We start from the raw sequence: 7,602 nt of genomic DNA, 5'->3' as shown, positions 1-7,602 counted from the left end.
GTATATGTCAGTGTTTGAGAGTCCATTTCTCAACGTTAAGTGTATGTTAGCAGCTCATAGCGGCCTGCAACATTGGTGGCATAAGTACACACTTTCTTTATTCAAGTAGAGGTATAGATACTTGTGGATACTGGTGAAAGAAGAGGCACTGATTAAACTTACTAACTGAAATAAAGTACAGGCTCTGAAATGGAAAAAGCAGCACTCAAAAGGACATTTCTGGATGTACAGCTGACTAAACCTCACGCCATATTTTGAAGACCATCCAAGTTAAAAACTTCAAACTTCATGTGAACTAAAAACAAGCTATAGATACTGAATATAATCTTTATTATCTATAAAGAGCATTTCATAATAAACAATAACTCACTAAAAAACACACACAAAATGAATCAATGCAGTTACTACTAATTACTTTACTAGAGATGTGTGAGATGACGACACAATTAACTGCATCACCTGTGCTAGTACAAGAACTACCAGTGGGTTAAACCATCTATTAATATTTTCGTTATTAGACCTGAAATGCTGAAAAGCTGTAGCACATTCATCCCCTTCTAGCTGGGGCTGTCTCTGGTTAAGGACTACTGCCTTAAAGTTCCAATGCTCTACTACCCTGATGTAAACAAGCACAGATGACAGACAGCATCTCATAGTGTGGTGCAGTTCAGCAGCATTTTGATCTAGAAAATGGAGATAAAGTTGTATATTGGCTGTGCACATAAGCACTCAATTTGAGCAACGCATAATCAGCACAGGCATGTAGACGTTAACGTGCAAGGAGGACCAAAGGCTGGTGGTGCTAGCTCTGCTAATGTAATGTAAGCCAGTGGTTTTCAAAGTGGGGGCCACGTGGGGCCACTAGGGGGTCTCAGAAAATTGGAGAGAGGGGAAAAAAGTAGAATCAACACGTTTGTTAATAATTTCCTATGCTTAACAAATGTATTAATTATTGAAAAGTGAATAAAAGTAAGAAAATAAGTTCTAAAAGTTGATGTTTCTTTACATATTTTGAAGCATTGTCTGTGGGTTTGCAAAGGGGGTCCCCGGCTAGAAGCTAATGCTGTTTGGGGGGCCTTGGCATGGTAAAGTTTGGGAACCCCTGATGTAAGCCACACTCTTCAAACCAATTAATTTACTCGCATACCATTGACAGTTTTGGCGGTTCCACTTTTTCAGTCATGCTGTTAAATCATGGACATAGTAATCACTGATGCATCTCCTTGAATCTATAAAAAGTCTTCCTCTTTACATCTGTATCATTTCTTTAAGTTGGTTTGTCATATTATGCCTGTCTTGCATTGTATTTTCCTTTTAGTTTGATCATAATTGGTCTTGATGTTTGGTGAAAGGTGCACAATGATGCCAAGTAAAGCTGATCAAAATTCCTCTCAAGTGCATTCAATTTAAAAGCCGGTATAGTGGTATGAACAGTATGTGAACAGTTTGAATAACCACTTTTGTGGAAAATACTAAATAAAATTCAGATACTTGAAAAACTCCTCCTAACAACAGAAAATAAGTATTTTACTTTGTTACTCCCCACCTCTTGCCTTGGCTCAGTCTTATAACTCTTCTTATAACCAACTTCCTAAAGATTGATGGAAGTTTTTTCTCCAACCCCTTCTCTATTCCATCCTTTTTCCTGCACAGGTTTGATGAAATAACAAAAGAAAACACACACCTAGTGAGCAACAACAATGTTGACTCTCTCAAAGGGGAGAAAGAAACTGTAAAAACACTGTATATCCTTTGGCGAAGTACTGCTGAAAGCCTCCTTTTGTCTGCAGTGCCAGTGGTAGCATTAAACTGGCTGGATCTCACCAAAGAGGGAAAAAAGATGCTGTTCTATTTGATACTTCCTCCCAGGGCGGCCAGCACTTCCTGTTCCCCGTCACAACATTTTCAGGGGCCTCTATCAAAGTATAACTTCGCCAAAGGGGGCGTCCAGCAGGGCCCCGTGCTTCAGGGTGGTCAGGCCCGCCAATGCTGAGCAGATCTTTCTCTTTTTTGGATATGTGAAGTGGCTCCACTGGTAGGTAACTGGATCCATAGTCAGGGCACAGCAGGGGGCTGCAGACCTGCTGAAATGTAGCCGAACTCCAGTGTTAGCACAGGCTGAAGTTACAAGCTAAATTCTAATCGAGTTCTTCTGCTAACAGAAGCTGAAATACAACAAATCAGGGCCCTAAAAGCTGCACTCCTACTCATTTCAAACAAACTGCACCAGTTCACAGAGCAGTAAAAGAGGTCCATCTTGTGTGTTTACTGAAGTTCAATAACCTGAATGTATCCCTGTTGAACGTACAATCAATTTGGTTAGGTCTTTTTTTTTTTCCACATGTTTTATCTCCCATGCTGAGAGTGCCTCACTTATGCTTCCATTTTGCCCTCTCGTACACGGCAAAGCTGGAAAAGTGGCTTTTACACACCCACATACCCTCAGTGCACACAAAATGTGAACACAAAGACTAATTAGCACCATCCAACAGCCGTAATTCAGCACCATCATTATGCAAGCGCAGTTCTCCAAACAGCAAAATATCTGTTTTAAAAGGAATCAGTGCTGTGACTCTTACTCGATATGAAACTGATGACTGAACTACTGGAGAACACAGAAACCAACCCGTATCATTTCACATTCACATTGCTGACAGCACAAGGCAGACTATCAACTTAGATTTGAACAACTTTAAGAGGAGTTTACTCTGACTGTTCAACTTTTATAACACTTGGTGGCTTTTAAGGAAGGATGCTGATATCCTGAATATCTTTGGAATTGAATGTAAAACATTCAAATAAACAAAGTTTACCAATTAACATGAAAAAATCTAACTTTTAAAGTATAGAGGTGTGCCATCATTAAAAAACCATTCCTTTCATATCTTTTAGTAATACATTGATATTTCAGATAAGTTTATAATTCATAGTTTATAAATTTGTGTCACATATTTTGTAAATTTCTGGAAAAAAATGACATGTTAAAAAATGATTTAGTAAGAAAAAGCTCAGTTTCTTTTATATGGGACATTATATGTGAAAATAAAAAAATATTTCCTACACTTTCTTATATTAATTTGTTAAATCTGAAAGTTTAATTTATATTATAAATTACAACTTTCAACACTGTAGCCTCTATCACCACCACTTATGGTTGAAGTTACTTTGTAGTGATTAAAAACTTAAAGATACTCTCACCAGCTCTGCTGTCGTTGCCTGGATTGCATAAAAGGACAGGATGTTGCTCCACTGAACCCCATCAGAGGTGGTCGGGCACCGTTTTTGCCACAGTGTCAACAAGCAGAGGTGAAATGTGCCGGAACCCCTTTCAGCGGATTGATTTTATATGACGAGTGTGATCAGGTCATCCCTGGCATGGCATTTATTGTTGAGAATTACTTTCTGTTGTTATGAGGTTTTAACCAAGCGGCAACCTCTGAGTCCAATGCGGAAGTGCTAAAAACTGCAGTTCATCGAGTGACCACTTGAGTCTGGCTCCAGAAGTACCTGAAACCACATACACACCAATTCAAAAAAGACGATCTTTACATCAGAAATAAACATTTTTACAGCCTGGTTCAAAAGACGAGTGTAGTCTGGATAGCTCATTTCTACATCGGCACACACTGTACGGGGGGTGAATTTTTTCATAACGCAGTAATTTCAAAGATATTGAGATTACGAGTCCTCCAATGAGAGGCACAGCTGACTTGATTGGCAGGCGGGAACACTGTAGCTGTTGGCTAGGAGGCTCAAAGCCCGCTTCTTTACGTCACACTCGCTCCACAGCAGCAATATGGCTCCCACCGATGATTGGCCTCAAAACAGCGTTTCAGAAACAGATGGATGATGTCATGGATACTACGTCCATTAATTATACAGTCTATGGTTTTAACCAATCAGATTCAAGTATTACAACACACCCTATGACCCAGAGAGCTTTGCCTGTTTTTGGGGCCGATTGTAGGAGGTGTATCAATCCATCTGATATTTCCCAAACAGCAAATGTAAAGATATTGAACAACCTGTTGACCCCTGTTTTTAAAAACTTGTACAGGGTCCTTAAACTTCTTATCTGCACTGTTTGCTCAGGTGTTTCCTGCATGTGCATTCAGCTCTTACATATTTTCTCATTGCTTCTCAGTTGTGCAAACCAGACTGAAAAGTTGCATTGCTTAATGATCGGTATAACTCTAATCCAACTTCACCCTTATGACATGTTCTCATCTTCCTCTGTAACAACATTTCCGATGAGTTAAGCTGAACATATGCAGTCTTTCACTAATTTCAGCCTGCTGCATATGAAGCCTAAGAAAACAACATCTAAAATTTGTTGAAGTCTGTATTTGTTTTTTTTGTCAGTGAGGAAGTTTCTCAAACGATGCCCTGGTTGGTCTTCAGCAGCTGTTTATTCTTTACTGATTCATGTGCAGCACTTCAGCCAACTCAAACATCATAGAATAATACATTTGGAAACCTTCAAGAAAACTGGATTACAGAGTAAGCTCTTGCTTTCAGAGGGAAGATATTAGGTGCCGGATAAACACTGGGGGGGGATTGAGGCAGTTTGTAGGAAAATGGCTTAAAAAAAGAGGCTGGTGTGCTTCCTGAATGTAATCAAAAGGGTTCATTAATGGATCATTTGGAATCCTGGGTATCCCTGAAACCCAGAGAGAGGCCTTTAACGACTAAAATTTGGAAAACAACCCAAATAACAAACCCATAATCCTAAAAGTCGTGCAGACAGGATGCAGACAGTAGCACCAACCCCGACAGCTGGTTCTTCTCTGCCCCGCCTCGCCTCGCTGTTTTTTACAGTAGCTTAATTGATTCATTGGCCTCCTCTTCTTGATCTCTCTGCTCTCTTCCGTCACTCTGCACTCAGGTGGAACAGGGCGGTCGGGGGTCCATGCAGGACGCGGTCTCGGTCCAGCCTGAACACATATGCTACACAGATCAGCGTGTTTCCATTTCTCTGCCCGTCACAAGAGGGGATAGAGTTACCGTGTGCACATGAGGAGAGAGAGGGAGGTAAATGTGGTGCTGGTTGGGCGGTGAGAAGATGTCAAAGAGTGATGCATAAATCTGAGCATCTGAGCGCTGGTCGGTCATTTATAAGATGTGGAACCTTTCATCACCTATTTACCTCACACTTTGTAAAACCTCCTCAAGTCTGTTCATGAGGTGAGGTCAGATTAGGGGGAAGTTTAGGGAGAGTTTTATGCTTTTTATCCAGAGTCAAAACCACTCATCAATACTCTTCATTTGGCTCTCTGTGCGGTTTAAAGGTGGGGAAAAACAAAACCAGGGATGAGGTTGTTGATTGATATCCATGAGAGAAAGTGAAAGTTCTCACTGAGTCAGAACGAACACCAGTAACCTTTGCAAAATAGAAACAGCTCGTAAATCCATGCACAAAAGTAAATATGATTGCACCTGCCTGCGTTAGATACTTAATTCTGATTGGTCAAAACCCCTTGACAACAGTTATTGCCAGGTCGTCACTGGAAATAAGAATTTGTTCTGAATGACTTATCTGGTTAAATAAAGGTTAAATAAAATAAAATAAATATTGATTCTAAGTTGAAAAGGTGACACTTGAGACAACCTGATCAAACACGTCACACACATTAAATCAATCCTCAGAGAGAGGTTACAGCACATCCAGTGTTCCATTTATGATTTTTCTCTTCCTGTTGACAATGTGACAAAAACTCTAGTTTCCAATAGCATCAGTAGATGACATAGAGGACATTTTTGCTTATCTATTTGCTGAGATATGAATTCAGTATGAATGGCATCAGAAAGAAGACTGGTATTCAATCTCAAAGGTGGACGGGAAACAGAATGACTTGCAAATTCCATACATAATAAAAGGGGTGAGTGATCAGAGATAATCCTTACATGGTTATTGGAGCTTTGAGTGTTCGGTAAAAGTTTATCATCAACAAAAAAGTGGTCAATTCGAGAAACTGTATGGTGGACAGGAGAGAAGAATGAGTATCCACGAGTATTTGGACATACCAACGTCTCTCAAGAGTCTATTAATGACCGCCGCGACTTTGGAATTAGCCACTGCTCTTTTAGTGGATTCCTAAGGAGCTGAGGGAAGACAACTTCTACTAAATTGAAGAAAACAGGCACAAACCACATCACAGTATGGGGTTTGGCAGTGTTGCAGGACTGACTGAGTGAGAAGACAATCCCAAATATCACAGGGAAGAGAACCTTCTGCATCTGTTATCAATGGCAACAGAAGAAACGTTAATGTTTCGACTTCATCAGGAATAAAAATTGCAGTTTCTGAGCTGCCGTGGTCGTCCTGTTGCTGCGGACGTCCCAGACTCCAGCTAATACGGATGTGCTGGACTCCAGCAGCAACAGCTATTACTACTCGTCTCATCACTATCATCGCTACCTCTCTCTCTTATCCTCCTCTATCCCTTTTTCCACACCCAACTCAGTCGAGGCAGATGGCTGTCTAACATGAGTCTGGTCCTGCTCGAGGTTTCTGCCTGTTAAAGGAAGTTTTTCCTCGCCGCTGTAACTAACTAAATACTGTGAGGTGCAATGCTAAAGTTGGATTAAGGTGGGGTAAGTCTTACCCTGCCTTGGTGTTGGGTCTCTGTTCATGATTTGACATAGAGTGGTGTCGACCTGCTCTGTTTGTAAAAGCATCTTGAGATAACGTTTGTTGTGATTTGGCGCTATACAAATAAAGATTGATTGATTGATTGATTGAGTTTAATGTTAATTGGACCTGAATATGGGCCAATAAGAATACAGCTGCTATGGAAGTTGATATTGAGTGTCAACTTGTTTGCATATTTAGTTGGTTGTCATGTAATAAGTGGGATAATGTATAGTTTGACAAGGTTATGCCGAATAGAATCCCAACATCAGGGTCTTGTCTCATTCTGTCAGGACTCTACTCTGCATAAACTGAAGCCTTCCTGTTCCCTGAAGGTTAGACATTTAGTTCCATTATTTGCTTTGTAGCCAAGAGTCGCTCAAGGTAGGTAGTAGATCAAGATCAACTGGGAAGAAAGAACCCAAGCTATGAACTAGCTTGAGGATTTGGTACCAAATACATCCTTCCTCATCACATTGTCACCTTGTTAGCTGTTGATTAGAAGGTGAATCTGTTCTCAGCCTTCAGAAAAATCAACAACTTTCTTCTGGATTCAGTTCTCCTTCATCAGCAGGTTATCAGTTTATTGGCCCGCACTTTCTTCAGCTCAGGATGAGGAACTTTCGACTGTTGTTGCCTGACTTCCACAGTTGAGTTCCTTGAGCTGACAGCCAAACACCCTGAGGATCGATCCTCTTTTGTTAATCCTTAATGACTTTCCCAGTCTAAACAAATAGTCACACAGTCAGTAGCAGAGCATGAGGATACATGAAGCAATCAATGCTGTCTTCAGGGCTGTGGAGCGAGGGCTGATAGCAGCTGAGGAAGAGTGGAGACAGGGTTTCCCAAAGAATTCCTCCTCCTTGTCTTCGGCGTCTTCGAGGGCGGTCAGTGTGGTGACCTCTCCCCCCAGTAGGAGGGGTCCGCCGGTGACCCCTGTATTCCCCTGCATCCCCTTCTCAATGCGGGCC

The sequence above is a fragment of the Notolabrus celidotus genome, chromosome 19 (genome assembly GCF_009762535.1).
Source record: "Notolabrus celidotus isolate fNotCel1 chromosome 19, fNotCel1.pri, whole genome shotgun sequence".
Taxonomy (NCBI): domain Eukaryota; kingdom Metazoa; phylum Chordata; class Actinopteri; order Labriformes; family Labridae; genus Notolabrus; species Notolabrus celidotus.
Note: the sequence above shows the minus strand (reverse complement) of the source record.